The 25,018-nt window shown below is 45.2% G+C and overlaps 1 protein-coding gene across 10 annotated transcripts in view; it reads right to left on the reverse strand.

Moving 5' to 3' along the window:
• Nucleotides 1–24,293, reverse strand: part of ST3GAL6 (ST3 beta-galactoside alpha-2,3-sialyltransferase 6) — a 77,320-nt gene extending 53,027 nt beyond the window's left edge. For 3 of the 10 annotated variants that reach the window (XM_030583268.1, XM_030583317.1, XM_030583233.1), the window contains exon 1: nucleotides 23,773–24,293. The gene's annotated coding sequence lies outside the window, so the exon portion shown is untranslated. Of the gene's footprint in view, nucleotides 1–303; nucleotides 316–21,691; nucleotides 21,749–22,961; nucleotides 23,056–23,311; nucleotides 23,327–23,772 lie in introns of those variants that run through there. The other 7 variants (XM_030583260.1, XM_030583251.1, XM_030583288.1 and 4 more) reach the window with 7 other exon arrangements.
• Between the last annotated feature and the right edge of the window lie 725 nt (nucleotides 24,294–25,018).

Consider the following 25,018-nt stretch of genomic DNA (forward strand, 5'->3'; position numbering starts at 1 on the left):
AGGCAAGCTGCATATGGGCCAGGGCGGAAGCCGCATTGTAATAGAAGACACTCCCTTGCTTCCCAGGTCACCCTCAGCAGCGAGATATCTTCCAGGACAAACTCCTGTGGAAAATGTGGGGTGCAGCGTTCAGTATAGGGGCCCTCTGCAGCTATTGACTCTTCCCAAGGCACAGAAACATAGAGGACAATATGGCCGTGAAACAATCAGTTGCCCTTGACCCTGTGCTTACTCACCATTTTGGGGCTCCCATGGGTAATGTGTGCTCGCTTTGGGATGGGCAAATTCTGCTATTGTGCAGACTGTGCTTGCCCTTAAATACAGGGAAAGCATTGCTATGTCTGGTGTGAACAATGCTACCTCTGTTAAATGTTGCATTTTGCCTTTACAGATGCAACCTTGAGATCTCAGCCATCCATGTTATCACTGGTCGAAAGACTCCAAAGAATTAGGAAGAGGCCACATAGAAGCAAAGATGACATGCTGCATGAAGTAATGCAGCAGTCACTTAATGAGAACTAAAAGTGCAGGAGTGGAGGGAAAGTGAAAGAGATCCGCCAGGAGAATGAGGATCGAAGGCAGCAAAGCACGGATCGGCTGATAAGCATCGTGGAGCACCAAGTGGACTTGATCCAGGCGCTCATAGCCATGCAGGTGGAGCACCACCGTGCCCGCCCCTCCCCCTTCCCGCAGCCCTTTTCCCAAAACTCTTTCACTTGAGACCCCATGTCACCTCCAACTCACTTTCCCCAACATCCGGATTCTTATCACCACCAGCTGCCTCCAACACCTGTAGCTTCACCACCCAGCCCTGAAAACTATGACCCTTACCCACTGCACTCAACCCCCATCACCATGCATTTTAGCCAGACTGAAGTGCAGCACTCATTGCACAGCACTCCAGACAGGAAGGCTGAGTAAGAGAACAGGACACATGCAAATCTGTGATTGAACTGTTCCCCACCCCATCCCCTTGCCCTTTCTGTTTCCCAAGCAGTTGTGTTTCTTTTCAATACATGGATTTTTTGGCTTGGAAAACATTCTTTATTACTGCATAAAGTAAAAGATACCTTAGCCCAGGAAAGCAAACACAGATTCCTAGTACCATTGGAACCACTGCACTTCACTCTCATGCAGGGCACCAAACATTAGTGGTGGCTTTCAGCCTCATATTGCTCCCTCAAGGCATCCCTAATCCTTGCAGCCACTTGCTAGGTCCCTCTAATAGGTCTGCTCTCCGGCTGTTCAAATTCAGCCTCCAGATGTTGAACCTCTGAGTTCTATGCATAAGTGAATCTTTCACCTTTCTCTTCGCAAATGTTATGGAGAGTACAGCACGCAGATATAACCACGGGGATGTTGTCATCTATCAGGTCCAGCTTCCCATACAGAGAGCACCAGGGGTCCTTTAAATAGCCAAAAGGGCACTCCACAGTCATTCTGCACCGGCTCAGCCCGTTGTTGAACCACTCCTTGGTGCTACCAAGGCTCCCTGTGTAGGGTTTCATGAGCCATGGCATTAAAGGGTAAGTGGGGTCTCCAAGGATCATAACGCGCATTTAGACTTCCCCTATGGTGATCTTCTGGTCTGGGGAAAAAGGCTTGCAACTTCCTGAACAGGCCAGTGTTCTGAAAGATGCGTGCGTCATGCACCTTTCTGGGCCAGCCAACGTTAATGTCAATGAAACACCCACGGTAATCCACAAGTGCTTGGAGAACCACAGAGAAATACCCTTCCAATTAACATACTCAGTGGCTAGGAGGGCCGGTTCCAGAATTGGAATATGCATCCCATCTATCACCCCTCTGCGGTTAGGGAAACCCACTTGTTCAAAGACAGCCACAATGTCATGCACATTACCCAGAGTCATGGTTCTTTGACTTTCCCACTCCAAAATGGTTAACGACCGATCGGTAGCTGTCTGAAGTTGCCAGCTTCCAGTAGCCACCCGATTCTCCACTGGCAGGGCAGCTCTCAATCTCATGTCCCTGCACTGCAGGGTGGAGGTGAGCTCATCACACAGTCCCATGAGAGTGGCTTTTCTCATCCGAAAGTTCTGCAGCCACTGCTCATCATCCCAGACTTTCATGGCAGTGTGATCCCACCACTCAGCGCTTGTTTCCCGAGCCCAAAAGCGGCGTTCCACGGTGGTGAGCATGTTCATGAATGCCACAAGCAATCTTGTGTCGTATGTGTTACTCGAGTCAATATCATTGTCGGAGTCCTCACTGTCAGTTTGGATCTTAAGGAGTAACTTGACTGCCGAACTTGACGTGCTGGCGAGATTCATCAGCATATTCCTCAGCAGTTCGGACTCCATTCCCGCAGACCGAAAGGGAAGACAGAGCACGCAGTACAAAAAACGTGGAAAGATGGCGCAAAATGTGGACAGAAGCATAGGGATTGTTGGGATGCGAACCGATGCATCACGGGGCATGGGGACAGGACCAGAATGCCCCTCCCCCTCACCCCTTTCCCACAAGTCACAGTGCCAGAATGGAAAGAGGTACTCTGTGGGATAGCTGACCATAATGCATCACTCCCAATGTTGCTGCAAGTGCCGCAAATGTGACCACACTGTGGACACACTGCATTCCTTTCCCTACTGCGCTCTCCAAGGGCTGATTTAACTCACAGCACTCTACATCTGCAAGTATAGCCATGCCCTTAGAAGACGGTCTCCCTCCTTGGCCCATCAACACCTTTAAAGAAAACAAACCATGCCGGGGCTCATGCAGGGGATGGTTTAACACTTTGTCCTTTCATGCAAGATCAGTGGTTAAATGAGCTACTTGTCTGTTGGCACCCCTACCTCGTGAGATAGAAAAGCAAAAACAATAGAACTGACTAAAACCATCTGGATTCTGGTTTACACTTTGCACAGTATTGTTTCCTGGATTGTGCATCTTTACTCACAGCTATATGAATTGAGTGAAGAAAACTCATACAACCAATTGCCCCCAAACGTACATATTCACAATGTGCCACAGTATTGTTTGACCTTAAGTTCCTAAATAATGACCTCTAGAGCAAGACACAAGGTCCATCCCAGTAGTTCAGGCACTCTTCCAACTCTCAGGCCATGTCTACACTACACAATTAAGTAAACCTAACATAGTAATTACTATGGTTTTTCATGGCCACACTACCCTCCATCTGTTGGTGGTGCGCGTCCTCACCAGGAGTGCTTGCACCGACTTAAGAGGAGCAGTGTGGGTGGCTGAGAGCCCAGGTGGCAGTTGGGCTCTAGCTGGGAGCTCTGTGGGGAGCCCATAGCCCAGGCTCTTAGTGCCTGTCTGTGAGGCTCAAGCTGTCAGCAATGCTGGGGCTGATAGCTGGAACACCTCACACCCCATTTCAAAACAGGCACCCTGTAAGTAAGGCAGTGTCTACACAGACACTGCTTTGCCCGAATTACATAGACCTAAGCCTTACGCCGCTCATTCATTTGGATTTACTAAGTCAGCGTAGCAGGCGAGTTACAGTGTGGGGAGGAACCTGGTAGTGTGGAAGAGAAGTCTCCCTCCCTGCTGCAGCTCCAGAGCATATACATACTATGTGCTTTGTCTCATGGAGATCTTGCTTTTGTTCTGTTAATACAGGGGTTGGCAACCTTTCAGAAGTGATGTGGTGTCTTCATTCATTCACTCTAATTCAGAGGTCAGCAACCTTTCAGAAGTAGTGTGCCAGACTTCATTCATTCACTCTAATTTAAGGTTTCGCATGCCAGTGATACATTTTAACGTTTTCAGAAGCACTCTTTCTATAAGTCTATATGATATAACTAAACTACCGTTGTATGTAAAGTAAATAAGGTTTTTTAAATGTTTAAGAAGCTTCATTTAAAATTAAATTAAGATGCAGAGCCCCCAGGACCAGTGGCCAGGACCCAGGCAGTGTGAGTGCCACTGAAAAATCAGCTCACGTGCCGCCTTCGGCACATGTGCCATAGGTTGCCTACCCCTGTGTTAATATAAAATAAAGGTCATTCTGATTGAGAGTGTATGGTTGCTTTGTGCTCATATACTGTCCGCTAGTAAATATAAAACAACTTGAAATGGAATAGCTAGTGTAGTATTTTTACATTTTGGGTGGGGAATAAATAGGTTTGTTTTTAAATCTTGTTGTTATTACTATTACTAAGGGAGAGAGTGCTGTCCACTGCCAAATTTCCAAGATTCCAAAAACTCATTGGGGCATTCCAACTTGTAATTGTCCTTTCTTTAATGAAGATTAAACACCAATAAATTACAAGTTCTAATGATGCTATTAAATAGAAGGAATCAGTGAAATTGTGTCCTTGCTTACCCCAGTCTTCTTGCAACTGACTTTGTTCAACCACTCTGGGAGACAATGAGATGGCCTCTCCTTGACAGTGTGGGAACAACAAAGCATAACAACACTAGTTCAACCATAACTATAATGCAAGATTGGATCCATGTTTTCTTGTGTGTGTTTGATGATGAGGGAAGACACGATCCTCACAGCTAGAGGATACACATGGATAATTTTTCAACACAACAGTCCCTTTGAATTATTATTAAGGCATATGTATCTGTAATTATATTTATTCCATTCCAGACTTTTCTGATATAAATTAGCTACCTCCAGGGTTGGGAGTTGAAAGATGATGGGGAGAGTCACCAAATTGTAATGAGTTGACAGCTCCTGGGTTGGAAACCCTGATGGCATTTTCCATGACTAAGTAAGGGTCAAAGAGGATTACTTTGACATTTTCCCCTTAATTTTCAAGTATTTGGAGGAAATTGACAAAATGACCAGTTCCTTTAGGTTGGATGAAAACTGGATTCCATTTGTGGGCTTCTGGAAGAAAGACATGAGGCCCTCTATTCACTGTTACTTCCTCAACAGCTTGATCTAACATACAGCCAGTCTAATCTATATGGGATTGCAATACGCCCAGCTAAAAAAATCCTCTTAGCCTTCTGATTTCAGAAGCCCTCCTGGTGCAGTGCCTTTATTGGAATGTGATAGGGCAGTCAAATAAATTAAGCATCACTTCTCCTTCACCTCTTAAAAACCAAACAAGCACATTACTGCAATGAAATATATATAAATGCAACATTATGGCTAAACCTTGGTTGAGAAAGAGGAGTCAGGAAATTCAAAGCAATTGCTGAAGGAACCACAGCAACTACCACACCACACGACATTTGGTAGTTGCAATCTGACCTCCAAGTGTGTGTGTGTGTGTGTGTGTGTGTGTGTGTGTGTGTGTGTGTGTGTGTGTGTGTGTATACACACACACACACACACACACACCGTGAAACCCCACTATAACGTGATAATTGGGGTCCAAAAAATTCAATCGTGATAAATGTGGGGTCACGTTATAGCGGGGTTCTGAAAATTTACCATTTCAAGCTGGCCAGTTTCAAGCCAGTCAATTTCTCTTGGGCAGAAAATGACTTGCATTTGTGAACTGCCCATAACGGTAACTAACAGGGTGTAGCAATAATTAGTGACAGCACAAGCTAATCAACCTATTAAACAAGCTAGAACCAGCCTGAGAATGGCTGGGTTTGGACTTTGAAAACCAGAGTTTTGGGAACTGGGAGACTGGGGCCGGAGCAGCTCTCAAGAGATCTGTACAAAGGCAGTCAGCCAACTCCCCTCCACCCGGAGACCGGATTGCAGCATTTGACACTGAGGAGTTGCTGATATTCAGAGCAGAGTTCGTGCCACTGTTTCTGCAGCATCCCTCCCAGCTGTCAACCAGCTCCGGCAGCAGGGGCTCTCAGCCATGCAGTCAGAGAGGGAAACACTTGGGGAGAGCAGGGGAGATGTGCAAGGGGCAGAGGAAGAGCGAGGAGTAGCTGGGGAGGAGAACAGCTCTTCTTGCCAAAAGGGGAAGTGAGGGGAGGGGAGGAAGAGGTAGCGGGGAAGGCACTTAGTTTTCTTTTCTTTTTTTTTTTTGGTGCTTGTGGCAGCCAGAGCCATCTTATGATCGTGTTATGTCCGAATTCACATTATAGCAGGGTTTCACTCTGTATGTGCATGTGCGTGTGTGTGTGCGCGCGCACACGTGCAAACTGCAGCAGCAAATTACTGATCTGTATTGGTGTCAGTGTGGAGCCACAATGCCCCAGTCAGACCAATGGGAGACAATGCTCTGTATGACTCCCCAGTCCGTGAGGGGCTGTGCCCATTGCACCACCTCTCAGAAGGGTGCAGTATTTGCTCCCCTCTGCAGTCAGCCAGCTCTATGGCCCTGTGCAGAGGACAGGGTCAAGACCCTAGCTTCTTCCTACTGCTTATGGCATGGCTCACACCCCTAGGAGGCGCTACCAGACTACCTTTATGGCTGGCTTCTGTGAAGGGGTACAAGAGCTGAGAGTAAGCATGTTTGCATCCCTCTCACCCACCCATTTTTACACCGGCACTAGGACCATCCATTGATTGCACTGTGTTGATTTAAATGCTAAGTAATACAACAACTCAGCTGGAGTTCTGCATTCGGTTCCAGGCACTTCACTTTAGAAAAGATGTGGACAAACAAGTGAGAGTCCAGAGGAGAGAAACAAATATGATAAAAGGTTTAGCAAACCTGTCCTCTGAGGAAAGGTTAAACAAACTGCATGTTTAGTCTTGAAAAAGGAAGACAGGAGGGGATCCTTATAACAGTCTTTAAATATGTTAAGGGCTGTTATAAAGAGGACAGGGATCAATTGTTCTCCATGTTCAATGAGGGTTGGACAAGGAGCAATGGGCTTAATCTGCAGCAAGGAAGATTTAGGTTAGATATTAGGAAAAGCTTTCTGACTAGAAGTGTAGTTAAGCCAGGGGGGTGCAAACTTTTTGGTCCGAGGGCCACATCGAGGTTGCAAAACTGTATGGCGGGCTGGGTAGGGAAGAGAAGGCGGTGCCTCTTCCAACAGCCTGTCCCCTGCCCACTATCCGCCCCCTCCCACTTTCCGCCCCCTGACTGCCCTCCTCAGAACCTCTGACCCATCCAACCCCCCCTGCTCCTTTGCCCCCTAACCGCGCCCTCCAAGGACCTCCTACCCCAACCGCCCCCAGGACACCACCTTCTATCCAATCCCCCTGTTCCCAGTCTCCTGACTGCTCTGACCCCTATCCACACCCCCACCCCCTGACAGGCCCCCTGGGACTCTCGTGCTTATCCAACCCACCCACTCCCATCCACTGATCATCCCCCAGAACCTTCGCCCCATCCACCGCCCCCTACTCCCTGTCCCCTGACTGTCCCCCAGGACCTTATCCAACTCCCCAGCCCCAGCCCCCTTACCATGCCGCTCAGAACAGCATGTCTGGCAGCCGCGCTGCCCGGCTGGAGCCAGACATGCTGCCGCTCTGCTCAGCAGGAGCGTGCAACCCTGCCACCCAGAGCGCTGCCCGTGCTGTGGCTGCAGGGGAAGGGGGCCAGGGGCTAGCCTCCCCAGCCGGGAGCTCAAGGGCCAGGCAGGACGGTCCCACGGGCCAGATGTGGCCCATGGGTCATAGTTTGCCCACCTCTGAGTTAAGCCCTGGAATAGGCTTCCAAGGAAGGTTGTGGAATTTCCATCACTGGAGGGTTTAAGAACAAATACCTAGGGATGGGCTAGGTTTACTTGATCCTATCTCAGCAGAGCGGGCTGTACTAGATGACCTCTCAAGGTCCCTGGCAGCCCGATACTTCTAGGACTCCTGCATTGCTAAATGTTGTAAAACAAAAACAAAACAAAAATATCAACTTACTTACTGCATGCTCTATGGGAATCTTAGCTGCGTACTGAGAGCCTGATTTTTCAGAGATGCTGGGCACCTGAATCTCCATTGACTTCAACTAGAATTGTGGGTATTTTAGCAATTCTAAAATTCAGGTCAAACTGACATTTGTGGATGTAAAAATCTCAATCACAATACAATGTTACTGTAAGATTTTTTTCCATGCTGCCATATCATAGATTATCCTCTAAATTTTCAGTTTTAACCAGATCAAGCTATGTTTTCATGTATAAATTGCACATGACATAAAAGACACACTAAGAATTAACAATATAAACCCAGACAATTATGACTTTTCCTCAGCCATATGTTAGGGCTCCCCCAATTCAACTACTCCCTCTCTAGCTTCTCTTTTAAAGAACCTTGGCAAATCAACAGGCCTTGCTGCTTACTCTGAAGGTCAACAGAGTTTGAGTCAGTTTAACTTGTTTCCCCTCAAGTCTTGGCACGCAACAGTAACAATGGACTGAGGCGTTCTTCTATCTCCAAATGTAAAAAACCAATAGAACACATGCCAATAAATAAAGAGACATACTGCACAATGTTTGAGAAAGCAGGAAGCAATTAATAGTAGGGCTGTTGATTAATCAAAGTTAACTCACATGGTTAACTCAAAAAATGATAAACAGAAGAAATAGTATTTTTCAAGTCACCTCCTACAAGTACTGTAGTGCAATCTCTTTATCATGAAAGTACAGCTTTCAAATGTAGATTATTTTTGTTACGTAACTGCATTCAAAACAAAACCATGTAAAACTTTAGAGCCTATAAGTCCACTCAGTCCTACTTCTTGTTCAGCCAATCACTAAGACAAACAAGTTTGTTCACATTTACGGCAGATACTGCTGCCTGCTTCTTATCTACAATGTCACCTGAAAGTGAGACCAGGCGCTCACATGGCACTTTTGTAGCTGGCATTGCAAGATATTTACGTCCAAGATATGCTAAATATTCATATGCCCCTTCACGCTTTGGCCACCATTCCAAATGACATGCTTCCATGCTGATGATGCTGGTTAAAAAAATAATATGTTAATTAAATTTGTGACTGAACTCCTTGGGGTAGAATTGTATGTCTCCTGTTCTATTTTAACCACATTCTGCCATATATTTCACGTTATAGCAGTCTCAGATGATGACCCAGCATGTTTGTTTTAAGAACACTTTCACAGCAGATTTGACAAAACGCAAAGAAGGTACCAAAGCAGATTTCTAAAAATAGCTACAGCACTCAACCCAAAGGTTTAAAAATCTGAAGTGCCTTCCAAAATCTGAGAGGGACAAGGTGAGGAGCAAGCTTTCAAAAGTCTTAAAAGAGCAAATCTCAGATGTGGAAATTACACCACCCGAACCATTAAAAAAAAAAAAAAAATCAACCTTCTGCTGGTGGCATCTGACTCAGATGATGAAAATTAACATGCATCGGTCCATTCTGCTTTGTATCATTATCAAGCAGACCTTGTCATCAGCATGGATGCATGTCCCCTGGAACAGTGGTTGAAGCATGAAGGGACATATGAAGCTTTAGCACATCTGGCATGTAAATGTCTTGTGAGGCTGGCTACAACAGTGCCACGTGAATGAATACCTGTTCTCACTTTCAGATGACATTGTAAATGAGAAGCAGGCAGCACTGTCTCCTATAAATCGTAACCAAACTTGTTTGTCTGAGCAATTGGCTGAAGTAGGACTGAGTGGATTTGTAGGCTGTAATGTTATGCATTGTTTTATTTCTGAATCCAGTTTTTTTCAACATAATTCTACATTTGTAAGTTTAACTTTCACATAAAGAGATTACACTACAGTGCTTGCATTAGGTGAACTGAAAAATATCTTTTTTTTTCAGCGCAAATATTTGTAATCAAAAATAAAGTGCGCACTGTAGACTTTGTATTCTGTGTTGTAATTGAAATCAATACATTTGAAAATGTAGAAAACATCCAAGAATATTTAAATGTTATTCTATTATTGTTTAACAGCGCGATTAATTTTTTTAATCACTTGATAGCCATGTACACATCTCAGTATCAGGTTACTCCTTCATGCACACTTCATTACTCTCTGACAAAGGGTCTGCTATCTGCAGTTCTGATGAAATAAAACATTCTAAAAGGCGGCACGTAGCAGAGCTATATGAATCATTGTTTTCTATTAACATGGGTTGACACAGCCCAGAGTGTCGGGATCAAATAAACAACCCTTCACCATCCCAAAGAAAAAAAATCCACAACGTCTAGAGCCTAGCTGAAACTGGTGTAAAGTCTTGCCCAGCTTTGGGTCAAAATTCATGCAAACACCCTCAATTTCCACCAAAAAGCACAAATCTACCAAAGTTAATTCAGAAAGTTCCCAATAAAACCACAAACCCAGGGAGTTTTGCCTGATTACATGTGAATGTTTCCCAAAACCTTAGCTCTAGTCTCATTTTAAAAGAGGACACTAGCTTTTCCTTTTAATAATGAAGTGGAGATTTTCAGAACTGACTAGGAGATTTAGCCACACAGCTCTCACTGATTTTAATGGGAGTTGCAGATTTAGCCTCAGTTCCCATTAATAGTAAGGGGGAGTATATGTGGCTAAATCCCTTAGTTGCCTGTGAAAAACTCAGTCTAAGTCCATAATAAATTGCATTTAAAATTGAAGAACAAAAAGAAAAGAAATTTGAATGCAAAAATCAGGGACAAGAGGTGTGACAATCTTGATTTAAAATATAAGTTGAGTTAAGTATTATATTATTATTAATTATTTGTGATACTATAGTGTCTGAGAGGACAAGTCACAGACCAGGACCCTGTGGTGCTGAAGGTTTAACTTGCCTCTCTACCAAGAGTTAAATATGGCTCAGCTATACCAGTGGTTAATCTGGAATAACTCCATGTAGATATTCCTTCTCTCAGTCATACCAGGACAAACCCAGAGTATTCCATTAACTTCAGTGGAGCTACTCCAGGTTTTCACTGGTGTGAAAGAAAAAAGAATTTGGCCCTAAATACAATCATTATTGTTTGTTATACTTGTTTTGCAGCAATACCCGGAAGCCTGAATCAGAGCCAGGATTCTATTATGCTAGGGCACGGTAAAAACATACATGAAGCCATGGCTACCACTAGACTTGGAAGGATTAGATTTTTACTGGTAACGTTCAGTAACAATCAATTTCACCACACACTCACCAACAAAAAAATATTTCCATCAGTGACAACTGAACTTTACAAATAGGGTAAAGTACGAAAAATGCTGCTTAAGAACCTATTTGAGTCTGATTTAAGGATATTTAATTTGTATATTTTGACATGCAGTGTTGACAATTTGTGTTTTAATGATTGTAAAGCTTTAACCTTTTGAATCTCAGTGTCTCCCGTCATGAAATAAGTCTGACCCCCTCCATTGTCTGACCTGTCCCCATAATTTCCTACAACTGTGAAAATTTTAACAGATAAAAATCTGAAAAAAATGCTTACAAATAAACATGAATATTATCCATTGAAATTTTATATAAAATTCTGCCAAGCACTTTGGGGAACTTACAGTCTAAGTTTATACAGGGACATCTTTCATATTCTTTTGAATTGGTTGGACTAGAAGTGTGTTAGGAAAAACAAGTCAAGGAAACAATACATTTGGTATACAGAGACTTGGTATTTAGCACTACTGTGGTCAAGGAAAAGGAATCCTAACTAAAAATAATGCTACACAGGGAATAAGGTCACGGTCGTCAACAGTTCCGGGAACAGTGGCAAAATTCTGCTTGTGACTGCTATTTGAGTTCTACATGCCATTTAGGTTAAAGAAAGCAACCATTCAGTTCTTTCCTGCATGAGGAAATCCACATCCTAACTGCATACAATGCCCTTCTCTTATTCTTCTACTTCCTGATGTGGGGCTGGATAGTTCATGAAGCCTACAATAGAATACAGGACTCCAGAGTAGCAAATTTACTTGGTGGAGAGAGCGGAATTCCATTTTTAGTTCTGGTCTGCGGGCCAGGACATAAATGTAGGACTTCATAGCTCTCTTCATCCACAACATTGCCCAGTGATGGCAATAGGAGGTTTGCACAAAGATGGAGGATAGAACCTGGCCTTTATGCAGTAACTAAACTTGTATTTACTATTATTTATTTAGTACTTTATTGTCACATTCAATATCAATCAGTGGAAGAATATGACCCACCATGTCCCTCACTCCCCCAACTTTGGATCACTACTATTTGTGCCCTTTGTTTCCTCTTCTTTCCCCTTCCTCAATTTCTCTCCCTCTTTCCTTTGTTCCTTCCTTCTTCTAAGACCTCCCTACCCACAAAGAAGCATCATGGTGCTCAAGTCACAAGCCCCTGCTGTGAACAGCCAGGAGGAGGTGGTAGTATATGAGGAAGAGTATGGGGGACAGGTGACCAGGGGATCCAGTTGCACAGTGGGCCAGGACCTGTTTATGATTCCACTGCAATTCAGCCAGTTGAGCACAGGTGAGCCGGATGCAGGGGTAGGAACCTCGGGGAAGTGTGTATACAAATTTTCAATTAAAGGTATGCCCCTCTTCCTAGAGTAGCAGGACACCATCTTTTGACTTTACATTAATTTGCTGCTAGAAGAGGTAATGGTACAACCAAAAGAGGTTGTCTGCTTTTCCTTCCCCTTAAGAGCTATGTAGGGGGAGAGGGTTTGTGTGGAGCTGTTTGTTTATGTACACACAAATGTCCTTTGAATCCTCCTGAAAGATTTTGATGAAATCTTCCCTGGAGGTACTCTGCAATCACCTCCCGAAGGTTTCTAGGGGTAACAGCCTTATTTCTTCCTCCGTGGTAGGCAGCTTTCAGGCGCCACTCAGCAATAACTTTGGCAACCACCATTGCAGTAAAGAGGCTAGCAGCATATGGGCCCAGGTGGCTTCAGGATGCTAGCAGCAGCTGTGTGTGCTTTCTCTGCCTTTGTTACCCTCAGCAGTGAGATATGAGCTAAAATGACCACTTCCCACAGAAAACAGTGCCAATACTCAGTGCCATTGTCCTATATACAATTCATATACAACTGTGGATGAGCAACGGACCCTGAGATGTTTGAGCAGAATATTGTCAGATGTCACTGCAAAACAGCTCTGTGCTGTATAGCTACTAACACAGGGCAACACAATCACTTTTTGTGTGTACAAACTGATTGTACTACTGTTGTTGTGGATCAATTAACACACCTATATCAAAGCAGCACCCATGTAGACATGTCCTAAGATAACTACTGAGGCTGGATGCTGGGTTTAGGATTTGCCTCATATGATAATTTGCAGTGACTTGTGTTATATCTGATTACCAATTGTTAGTATCAACTTAGTTTTCTATTTTCTCAGCCAAAGCCACTTTGCATTGGATAGACAAAAGAATAACTCAAAATGTTTTTTCTGCTAGTAAGTTTTTGAACATAGTATTTTACAAATATTAAATATAGTTCTGCATTTCCCATAAATTCTTAATAACTGATGCTTGTTTTATTCAATGCCTGTAATGTTTCTAGACAGTCTTTTCCTCAAATGGGAAGCCTTCACTGAGTGCCAAATTCTTCCCTTGGATGCACGCACATGTAACTCCAATTGAAGTCAATGAGAGAATGACACGTGGACCTTGAGGCAAGATGTGGGCCATACTCTGGCAAGTCAAGACATTACAGTGGAACCCTCTTATAAAACAAATTTACTTTTCCTCAGAAAAGCTTCACTGTAAGGCAAAGATCAGTCTAACCAGAATTGCAGCTGGCACATTACAATGTGGGCCACTTTAATTCCACTTCAGCATGAGAATGCAGTTCTGCTCTATCAGAATTCACTGTAAATAAGTTCTATCATATCACCTAAAAACATCTCCTCTTTGCTTCTCAAGACCTCAGCCCTTTATTTCCCATTACAGCTACTCCAGTTCCATCTCCACTGTGACCTCCCACCCTCTTCAGTATGCTGTTAATATTGCAGACATCACAGAACTCTATTAGAGCATGAAACCTACAGGTAGTCAAGTAAATGGCTTTCTGTTTTGTTATATAGTGCAGTTTTTCAAAGATTTCTTTCAATGTTGCTTTTTACTCTAGAAGCTTGAGACAGAAAGCAAAATTATAAACTTTGAAAAGCCATAAAGTATTACAAAATAACACAACTGACCAATGCATCATGTTAGGGCAAGAGCCAGGGAACCTTAACATGAGCACTGGGCAGATACGTGCTATTTTGTAATGCTACAGAGCTTTTCAAAGTTCACAGCATTGTTTTATATGCACAGGTATGCATAAATACATGAAGGGCCAAATTTGCAAAATATGGGTGCATGAAGATAAACATCTAAATCCCGCATTTGAACACCTAAACACCACTTTAAGGCACCTAAAGGTGTATGTTGACAACATGATAGGCATCATCATCAGCTCCTAGTGTAGATAAGGCAAGCTGTACTTTCAACTCAGTTAAGGTGAAGCAGCAAAGAGTCCTGTGGCACCTTATAGACTAAGACATTTTGGAGCATGAGCTTTCGTGGGTGAATATCCACTTCATCGATGAAGTGGGTATTCACGCACGTAAGCTCATGCTTCAAAACATCTGTTAGTCTATAAGGTGCCACAGGACTCTCTGCTGCTTTTACAGATTCAGACTAACACGGCTACCACTCTGATACTTAAGGTGAAGGTGAACTTTAGGCTTCTACTAGGTAAACTGAAGTTGAACATGATAACTTCCATCTATGCTATGAAAGAAGTCAAGGTTAACTATACCAGGGGTCTGCAACCTTTCAGAAGTGATGTGCTGTATCTTCATTTATTCACTCTAATTTAAGGTTTTGAGTGCCAGTAATACATTTTAACATTTTTAGAAGGTCTCTTTCTATAAGTCTATAATATATAACTAAACTATTGTTGTATGTAAAAGTAAATAAGGCTTTTAAAATGTTTAAGAGGCTTCATTTAAAATTAAATTAAAATGCAGAACCCCCTGGATTGGTGTCCAGTGTGAGTGCCACTGAAAATCAGCTCGCGTACCGCCTTCGGCACCCGTGCCATAGGTTGTCTACCCCTGAACTATACATTAGCTCAGCACTTTTACTAGTGTAGGTAAATCCAAAATTACACTGGCTTAACTAAACTGGCTTAACATCATGCCTTTAGTTAATTTCATGCAAATTCTGTGTTTAGAGAAGCCCTGAGGGTACCTGTATACAGCAGTTAAATACCCACTACTGTCCCGTGTCAGCTGACTTGGGCTTGTCCTGTGGGGCTGTAAAATTTGTGGTGTATATGTTCTGTGTCGGGCTGGAATCTGAGCTCTGGGACCTTCCCCCTCACGGGGTCCCAGAGCCTGGCCAAACAAATACACTGCAGTTTTACAGCCCCACAGCCTGAGCTAATTGACATGGGCCAACCATGGGTGTAACTGCTGTGTACACATACCCTGAGTTTCCTAACAGGGTTCTCTCCCTGGACAGTGCTCAGAGGCTCAGTCCCTCTTACTCCCTTCAGGCTAGTTGAAATGTTGGAGAGATAAACCTATTAATGTTTGTGAGGTGTTCAGATACTACAGTCATGTAAGCAGATTTACATTTCTCTGCTTTCCTTCTCCTTTTCTGGCTGCTGGAAGGAGAACAAGTTCTCTCTCTCTCTCATTTCCCTTTCATTTTGAAGCATTCACTGTGCCCACAAGGACTAGAAATTTCCAGTTTTGAAAAAAGTTAGAATTCTGCAGAAACGGAAGGCCTTAGCAATCCATTTCCCAACGAAAGCTTTCTACTTGTTAATGGTGAACAGAAAAGTGGATTTATCAAACTAGGACACAGGAAACTTGCTTTGTAATAATCTGGTTCTAAACCAAGAGTGCCTATTTAAGTAAGAGCCTCCATTTATTTTTTGTCAGTTTACAACAGCTCATGTTAGTCCTGATTCTCGATTACTCCATTCCTGAATCTGGGGCACAATGGAGAAAGGGGCACCCTTGTGCTCCCTATATTCTGGGCCCATGCAAAGGTAAATTAGAGTAGCCTCAGGGCTGCTCTTACTTAAGTTGAGCTGCTCAGAACCCACTCTGGATCCTGGGAAGCAGAGACTATCCATAGCACAATCGCTCTAGGGCTGGGAGCAAAGGCAATGTGGAGTCCTTATGCAAGCTGCTCACCAACAAGGGAGCCAGAATGGTGTAAAAGGGACTTAGTGTAAGTGAGAATCAGGCCTACTGTCTGTGCTAAGTAACCTTTTTCTAAAGCAAAAACATTAACCATTCCTCCACTCTGATCCTTTCAAGAGCTGTCTTAATACAATAAAGGGAATTAAAGATGTGTCCTTATTTTTAGATGGAAGATATGTACACAGCAGGAATCATAGTATTATTAAGTACCTCACTACACTATGTCCTTGAATATTATATAAATGCAACGGTTCGTGACACTGCTATACAAACTGCTCGCTTAACATTCTCACTACACAGACCACACCTCACATTACCTATATATTTTCACAGAATGCCACAAATTTATGTTGCCCTGAAGGTACCTATTTGTATTGCAGATTACTGTTGTGTGACTAAATCAAGTGCTGAGCTGTAAGTTAGAGAACCACAGAGAAAAAGCAGTTTAATTCCAGTACTTAAGGGTACCCTGCAAAGGAAAGCAATTAAATTCATGTGCTGGGTTTTTTTGTTTGTTTGTTTTTTGCTGCTTTTTCCATGTATAAAGAAGAGCTGATAGGTTTTTTGCTTGTTTTTAAACATTAAAAAGTATACCTCCTTTACCCTTTGATGATGATGAATAATCGAAGAATTAGTATGTTTTTGACACCACAGAAAACAAGGAAATGAAACTAAGTGGAGAGAGGTGATAGCTTTTAATCCAATTATTTAGAATTTCAACATCTATTTATGTTGGACAATGAAAACACACTAGTCAATTCTACATCATGCTTCTTCTACACTAATGTGCATATAACGCAGGAGAATGTTTATATTCATACTCACTGTTTTCATTGACTAGCATTTTTAAAAGGCAAATACTTCTGGTTTCGAGACAAGAATAGAATTATTGCGGTAATACGTTGGGTTTTTTTGTCCCCTCCTCCCCCTACTTCCTCCTACACCCCAATCTCCACAGAGTGGGGGTAGGGGAGCAGGGTTCCGGTGTTAGACTTCTGTGGTCTAAATGAGCTTTCAGACTGGTGAGTGCCTCTCTGCTTAAAGAGACAGCACATGGACTCTCAGACACTTCCCCAGTAACTAGTGCGCACACACACTCCGTCTCGGTATGTGTGAGACAGACAGACGGACAGACAATCTCTTTCACACTCACTTCCGAACACATACTTGTTACTTCTTGGTACTTCCTGCAATGCACATATATTCTCTGTAATTTTATTCTTTCAGAGTGCTGTTATTTTAGTTTTTTGACTGGTCTGTGCATTTCATAATTTTATTTCTCTCATGCTTAAATTTAAATTCTTTCAGTAGTGAGTTCTAAAATGCTTAACTTGTCCTGGCTGGAGTAATTATCCCTATGGTAACTTTTTAACAGTATATATTATATTTAGGTTTTTTGTTTCTACTAGTGGTGCATAGCCGCACATTACCTCGACATTGGTGCACATAACAAAACTCATTCCGCACATGGATAGAAAAAATTAGAGGGAACATTGACCCAAAAGGGGGGGCTGGCAAGGCTACTGCAGAGGAAGTTGTGAGATCACCTTTTTCCCTGCCTTCAGAGCTGGCCACTGCTCTGCAGCAGTGCAGAAGTAAGGATAGCACAGGCCTTGTCTACAGTGGCAAGTTTCTGCATAGTAAAACAGATTTCTTCAGTGTAACTCCCAAGGTGTACACACTGCGAAGTCACTTAGCGCGCAGAAACTGCACAGTTGCAGCACTGTAAAAAAACCTCCCCGATGAAAGATGTACAGCTTTCTGCATTGGGGCTATAGTGCTGTGGTGCCAGTGTAGATACCCTGGTCAATTACAACATTGCAACTGGCCTCCAGGAGGTGTCCCATAATGCCTGTTATCACCTCTCTGGTCATCGGTTTTAACCCTACTGCCCTCAGGTGACCAACCATGAGCCCCACTCTGTAAATTTCTTGGGAATTTTGAAAGCCCCTTTCCTGTTTGCTCGGTGACATGTGCAGTGGTCTCAGTGCATCTTTCCAGGTGGCCATGCCTGCTCCATACACCAGGTGATCCCCCACTTGGAGCAATACCGAGCTGCTGGACCTCACGAGCATTTGGGGAGAGGAGGCTGTCCAGTCCCAGCTGCGCTCCAGCGTATGAATTATGATACCTACAAACAGATTTCATGACGCATGAAAGAAAGGGGCCATGATCAGGACACACTGCAGTGCAGGTTCAAAGTGAAGGAGCTGCGGAACGCGTACCACAAGGCACGGGAGGCAAACAGCCACTCTGGTGCTGCACCCATGAGCTGCCATTTCTATGAAGAGCTGGACGCAATACTCGGTGGTGACCCCACCTCCACTGTGAAGGCCAATGTGGCTACTTCAGTGGCTTGCATGCCAGTCGAGAGTGGACCAACCAGGAAGAGGAAATTTTGGATGAGGACGTGGAAGACGACTCAGAGGCAGAGGACGAATTAGAAGTCAGAAATGCGTGCAGCCAGGTGCTCTTCTCGACCCTGGCGCAGACTAGCCAGTCACAGCTGTCAGAGCTTGGTGAAGCGCAAACAGGAAAGGAGGCCCCTGGTAACTGGCTTTGATTTTGGGAATTGCTGAAGCAAGTTGTTGGGGCAGGAGGGTTGCAGAAAGCAGGCATGTGTCTGTATGATGCACGTACCACCACATGCCTAGTCTGAGAAGTGGAACAGAGTGTTGATTGACTCCCTCACTTCACGGGAATCTACCTCAAAGATCTCCAGGAAACTCTCAAGGAGATACTTGGCAATCTGCTGCCGTAGGTTCTTTGGCAGAGCTGCTTTGTTTTTTGCCCCATTAAGGGTAACTTTGCTGTCACTGTGGGGGTACCATTGCTGCACACAAGCGAGCTGCATAAGGGCCAGGGCAGAAGCTGAAGTTACTCACCATTTTGGGGTCCTGTGGCTCATGTGTGCTTGCCTGTGGTGAGCCAGTTAGTGACAGGTATGTGAATAGTAGCTGCATTTTAAATCACTGAATCAGTGGTCTCTGTGTTGCAAATGATACTGCTTCTGAAAAACGTTGAATTTTGGCTTCACAGATAGGACCTTGGGAGCCCAGCCTCCCTCTTTGTTATCGCCGGCTGAACAGCTGCACAGAATTAGAGAGGGGCCATGAAAAACTAAAGAGGACTTTCTGCGTGACGTCATGATGCATTCCACAGCCAAAAAACAAGAACTGAAGGAGTGGCAGGACAGCAAGAAGACAGACTGAAAGGAGAACGTGGCAGGTCAGAACACAGCCACAGAGCGGATCTTAAAGGTTATGGAGCACCAAGTGAACACACTCCAACTGCTACTACCACTACAAACCAAGCAGCTCCACGCTCGCCCTTCCCTGAAGCCACTGTCACAAAACTCTTTCCCATGTGCCCCCCAGACCCTGCCAACACACTGTTATCAACCTGCTGGCTCCAGTCTTACCTGCTGCATTTCAGTCCGGCCCCATCACAGTCCAACCCTTCGGACTCCCAGTACCCACTGCACCCAACAACCATCCCTCTGCAGTTTAGCCCTGCTGAAGTACAGTACCAGCTGCATTGTACTCCAAAGGACCAGGCTGCATATGATACCTGGACATACACAAATCTTTAGCCATCCCAGGACCTCACCTCCTCCAGGGACCCTCCCCTTCCCCCATCCCCCACAGAGCTGATGTGTTTTTTGGTTTCTCTCTCCCCTCCGGTTGTTGTTTTTTAATAAAATAATTGTCTTGGTTTGAAGGCAATCTTTATTCCATTAACTGAAAGCTAACAGAGCCCTGCAAAGCAACAGGCAATTTTCTTAAACCTTCATAGTGCATTGTCTACACCAATCACAATCACCTCCTAGCATTACAAGCACTGCACTCCCAAGCATAGCAACAAATATTAGCGGATTTCAGCTTCAAATTGCTGCCTCAAGACATCCCTGATCCTTATGACTCCATGCTGTGCCCCTCTAATAGCCCTGGTCTCTGGCTGTTCAAATTCAGCCTCCAGGCACTGAGCCTCAGCGGTCCAGCCCTGAGTGAAGCTTTCATCCTTCCCTTCACAAATATTATGGAGCGTACAGCATGCAGCTATAAGCATTAGGATTATTGTCATTGGCAGGTCCAGCCTCCCACATAGGCAGCATCAGCAGTCCTTTAAATGGCCAAAAGCACACTTAACAGTCATTCTGCACTTGCTCAGCCTGTTGATGAACAGCTCCTTGCTGCTGTCAAGGTGCCCCATGTACAGCTTCATAAGCCACAGCATTAAGGAGTGATCCTGGGAGACCCTGCCTACAATGGGCATTTTGACTTCCCCTGCAGTGATCTTCTGGTCCGGGAAGAAAGTCCCTGCTTGCAGTTTCCTGAACAGGCCAGTGTTCTGAAAGATGCATGCATCATGCACCTTTCCAGACCAGCCTGCGTTAATGTTTGTGAAACACCCATGGTGATCCAACAAGCGCCTGGAGAACCATAGAGAAATACTTCTTCCAATTAATGTACTCAGTGGCTAGGTGGTCTGGTGCCAGAATTGGAATATGTGTGCCACCTATTGCACCTCTGCAGTTAGGGAAGCCCATTTGTGCAAAGCCATCCACAATTTCACACACGTTACCCAGAGTCGTGGTCTTTTGGAGCAGGATATGATTAATGGCCCTTCACACTTCCGTCAACACAAGTCCAACGGTCGATTTTCCCACTCTGAGCTGGTTAGTGACTGATCAATAGCAGTTTGGAGTAGCTAGCTTCCATAGTGCAATCGCCATGCACTTGTCCAACAGCAGGGCAGCTCTCATTCTCATGTCCTTGCGCCGAATGGCTGTGGTGAACTCATCACACAGTCCCACGAAAGTGGCTTTCCTCATCTGAAAGTTCAGCAGCCACTGCTCGTCATCCCAGATGTGCATCACAATGTGATCCCACCACTCACTGCTGGTTTCCTGAGCCCAAAAGCAGTGTTTCGCTGTGGTCAGCACCTCTGCGAATGCTACAAGCAATCTCATGTCATAGCTACTAACGTGTGGCAAGATCAGCGTCACACTCCTATTGCCTTTGTAGCTTAAGGAATAACTCCACTGCCACTCTTCATGTGTTAGTGAGAGTGAGCAGCATATTGGTCAACAGTGCAGGATCCATTCCTGCAGACCAAAGAGGCAGTACATAAACCAGTACACAAACCAATTGAAAGTCAAGTATCAGAGGGGTGGCCGTGTTAGTCTGGATCTGTAAAAAGCAACAAAGAGTCCTGTGGCACCTTACAGACTAACAGACGTGTTGGAGCATAACACATCACCCATGAAAGCTTATGCTCCAACACGTCTGTTAGTCTATAAGGTGCCATAGGACTCTTTTTCACTTCAAACCAATTGAAAGATGGCGCCAAATGCAGATGGAAGCACAGGGATTGCTGGGATGCAAAGCATGCATCACAGGGCACTGGGTCAGGACCCAGGATGTCCCGCAACCCCCTCCATCACCGCACAAGTCTTAGCGGCAGAAAAGGAAGCTCTGTGGGACAGCTGCCCAGAGTGCACTGCTCCAAATACCACTGAAAGTACCACAAGTGAGAACACGCTATTGCGCAAGCAGCTGACAGTGTGAACAGCACTTTCCTTTCAGCAGTTTCCTTTCAGCGCTCTCTGAGTGGTACTGTAACTGCCAGTGATGTAACTCTGCCAGTGTAGACATACCCATAGTTACTTAGTTCTGTAGGGATCTGCACTGATGCCACAAAAGCATTTCCAGTACCAACAGCAGGGTGGGGGATCATCACAATGTGAAATATTTTCAAAGAGGGGCCCAGCAAAAAATGTTTGAGAACTCCTACCTTAAAGAATATGAAAACTTTTGAGGAAGCTCTTGTTAACATTTTGGCACCTGAGCACTGTAAAAAAGGTAAAAAGTGCTATTTTGACTTTTCTCATGCATCATAAAACAAAAAATGAAAAACAGCACATCCCTAATTTTTGTACTCTCCTTGGAATAACCTTTAATTGCAAATCAGAAATCTAATACAAATTCTGTAGAAGTTTTCCAGGGTGATATACATATACACCTTTGATTACTACTTCCATTCAGTTTGGCCACAATGCAACTGTCTGTCATTTCAGAAACAATCTCATCCCAATGCTAAGGTCTTGAATGTTCAGTCAACTAAAAATTGTCTTTACCTAATGGCTTTGTAACTATGTAAACAGACAAATATTTTTATGCATTACAACCTGACATGAGGTGGGAGAGACAAAGTATGAAGAAATTAGGATTTCATTTTACAACTTTTAGGTTGATATAGGGCCCAATCCAGTCTCCATTAAAGTAAATGGAAAGACTCCCAGTGCTTTCAGTGGGTTTTGGTTCAGGCCTATAATCAGGTAAACTCCCACTGATTTCAGTGGAAATTTTGCCTGAATAAAGACTGCAGGATTGGGCTCATAATTTTAAATAACTATAATCTGAATATTAACTGTCAAAACCAAAATACACTGTTCAAATCATACTCTTCAAAGCCACCAAATAATGGCACACAAATAGAAACTTTCTTAGATTTTTTTTCAGTGACAAAAAAGTAGCTGCCTTTGCATAATACTTAAGAAACAGTCTATCAAAGGATTACCTGTAAACTATTGTTTGTTTGTTTTAAAATGCACTTGATGTTAACTATATTTTAGTAAGGGAAAAACCCACACCTTCGTTTGGTAACAAGGGGCACTCAATTTAAAAAAAAAATCACTTCTGTTTGAGGGTGTTTTTATTTACTATTGTTACAAGTTAACACCTAGGATTGCTGTAACTGAAAGAGACTAAAAGGGGGGTGAGGGTGGGAGAATCTCTCTTCAGATTTGTCTGAAGACTGCTTTTGACAGCACTGTGCCTATAATCAGTTTGCTGTAAAGGGCTTTCGCATCTACGCGGGTTTTTCCAAAGAGGAACAAGAGACAAATTTTTCAGATTTTTCATGCTACATACAGGTCCTCTCAGCTTATAGCTCTTCAGACTTGAAATCTAGCAAACAAATGTGCAGGGCAGGTAGAGATATACATAGTTAGAGAGAGATCAGCGAGACTACCACATGGATCAGCTGGCAGGAGAGGAAATACCTGTACTAACGAAAGTGCGCTAAGTGGTGTTACTCCTTGCGATTGCTACTTGAATCTTTTCACAAAAACAGTCGGGCTGTGCCTTGGTTGTTTCCTGCTGCCAGAAATCAGAGGGAAAAAGGCAACGCCTCCGGAGCTCCCATTACGGACCCAGACGCGATCTTTTCGGCAGGCATGAGGAGGATTTGGAAGCAAGCGAGGAGACGCCCTGCCCCCGCTCTCCCGCTGCCCGGGGAACCGAATTCCTGCTGGGAAAGGGGCCAGCGCGGGGAAGCAGGACACACACACACACACGGCCTCACGGAGGGGTCCGGCAGCGCCGGGGGACACACCACCCGCCGCTTCTTCACCCCGTCACGCGCCTTCCTCTCTGCTCCCATCGCCGGCTCGGAGCAGCGCCTCGCCCCTTCGCCTCCGACACGCGCTCCCCGGGCCAGCCTGCCTGGGGCGCGCCTCTGGCTCCCTGCGCTACAGCGCGGGCTGCTTCGCCGGGGCGCTGGGGAACCCAGCCGCGTTCACACCGTCCCTGCCCCGCTCCCAGCCCCCGGCCTCCCGGGGGCGCAGCTTCCTCCACCTGACCCAGCAGCTGGCCCCCAGCAGTGCAGCGCCGGGGTCCAGCCGCAACCCCGCCCTCCCCCTCCCCATTCCAGGGGCCCAGCCCCGACCTCGCTCTCCCTCCCCCCCCCACTCCACCCCCGGGGGCCAGCCCCAACCCCGCTCTCTCCCAGCGGTGGCCAGCCCCAAGCGCGCCCCCCGCCCCGCCTCCCAGCACGGCACGGCGAAGCGCCCCCAAAGCTGGCGCTTTACTCACTGTGCCTGCCCGGCTGCTGGACTCCGGCCCCTCTCACTGTCCCCAGCCCGCGCGGGCCACTCTGCGGAGCAAACAAGCGGGGGGGTTAGCCGGGGAACGCCGCCCCCAGCATGCTGGGGCTGGCGGTGGGAGGGCGCTGCGGGCTGAGCCGCTTCCAAGTGCCCCAACGCGGGAGACGACGTCCAGGAGGCCGGGGAGCGTGGCCAGAGGCAGGCCCCGCCTCCTGCCAGATGTTGCGGCGACAGCTGCTTTGTCGGAGCGCGTCTCCTGTTAGGTAAAACGGAGACAAGCCAGAGGACGCTCCCCCCACTGTGCTGGCCGGACACCCACAGAAGCCAGACCCAGCCGTTCGCTAGAGCCCAGCTGGGAGTCGCGGAGACAGGCGTGGGGGGAGGTGGTCTCAGCGTGGGCTTCCAGGGCTTTGAACAGAAATAACTTTCGCTTGAGCTGCATCCTGCGTTGCACAGGTCAATCGCTTTGCAATAGGGCAACCAGCGGATGTTGCGTAAATGAGGCGCGGACTGGAGTGTAAACTGACAGGGTGAGTAAGAAGGGAGTGCAGCCCTCGGGATCCCAGGATATCAGAGACCCCAAGTGGGGCAGGGAATAGCTTTTATTCTACCGACTTCTGTTGGTGAGGGAGACAGGCTTTCGGAGCTGAAGAAGAGCTCTGTGTAAGCTCCAAAGTGTATGTCTCTCACCAAAATCTTGGTCCAATAACAATATATTACCTCACCCGCTTGCTCTCTAATAGGGTAATGGATACAGGCAAGAGGCGCTTTTAGTAGTGTGAATAGCACATCATTTTCAGCAGCTGATAGTAAGGTGGGTTTGATTAAAATCGAGCTCCATAACAGAAAGGTTGGGATTTAAGATGAATTTTTCAGGCCTCTACTTGTTCCACTTGCTTCCAGACTCATTTGCAGGATGTTGTAAAAACAGCAAGGAAACCATTCTCCACCCTCCTGTGTGTCATTATTTCCTATCATGCGAATAGTTTATTTGTGCTGGGCAAAATCCTGAAGCCTGCACTATGGCATCCTAGAACCATGTTAGTGTGAGTAACTTAATTCCAAGATTTCATTCCAAGGGGAATGAAAACACAGCGTTAGCTAGTGCCAATTAATTATATTTCTTTAGAGACTATTCTACCTTTAGTGACAGGTAAGAGACCTCTGGTCTACTGGCCTGAATACACACCCAAGAGCCAATACCCCTGAATTCTAATTCCATCTCTGACACTGAC

This window comes from Gopherus evgoodei, chromosome 1, assembly GCF_007399415.2.
Source record: "Gopherus evgoodei ecotype Sinaloan lineage chromosome 1, rGopEvg1_v1.p, whole genome shotgun sequence".
Lineage (NCBI taxonomy): Eukaryota > Metazoa > Chordata > Testudines > Testudinidae > Gopherus > Gopherus evgoodei.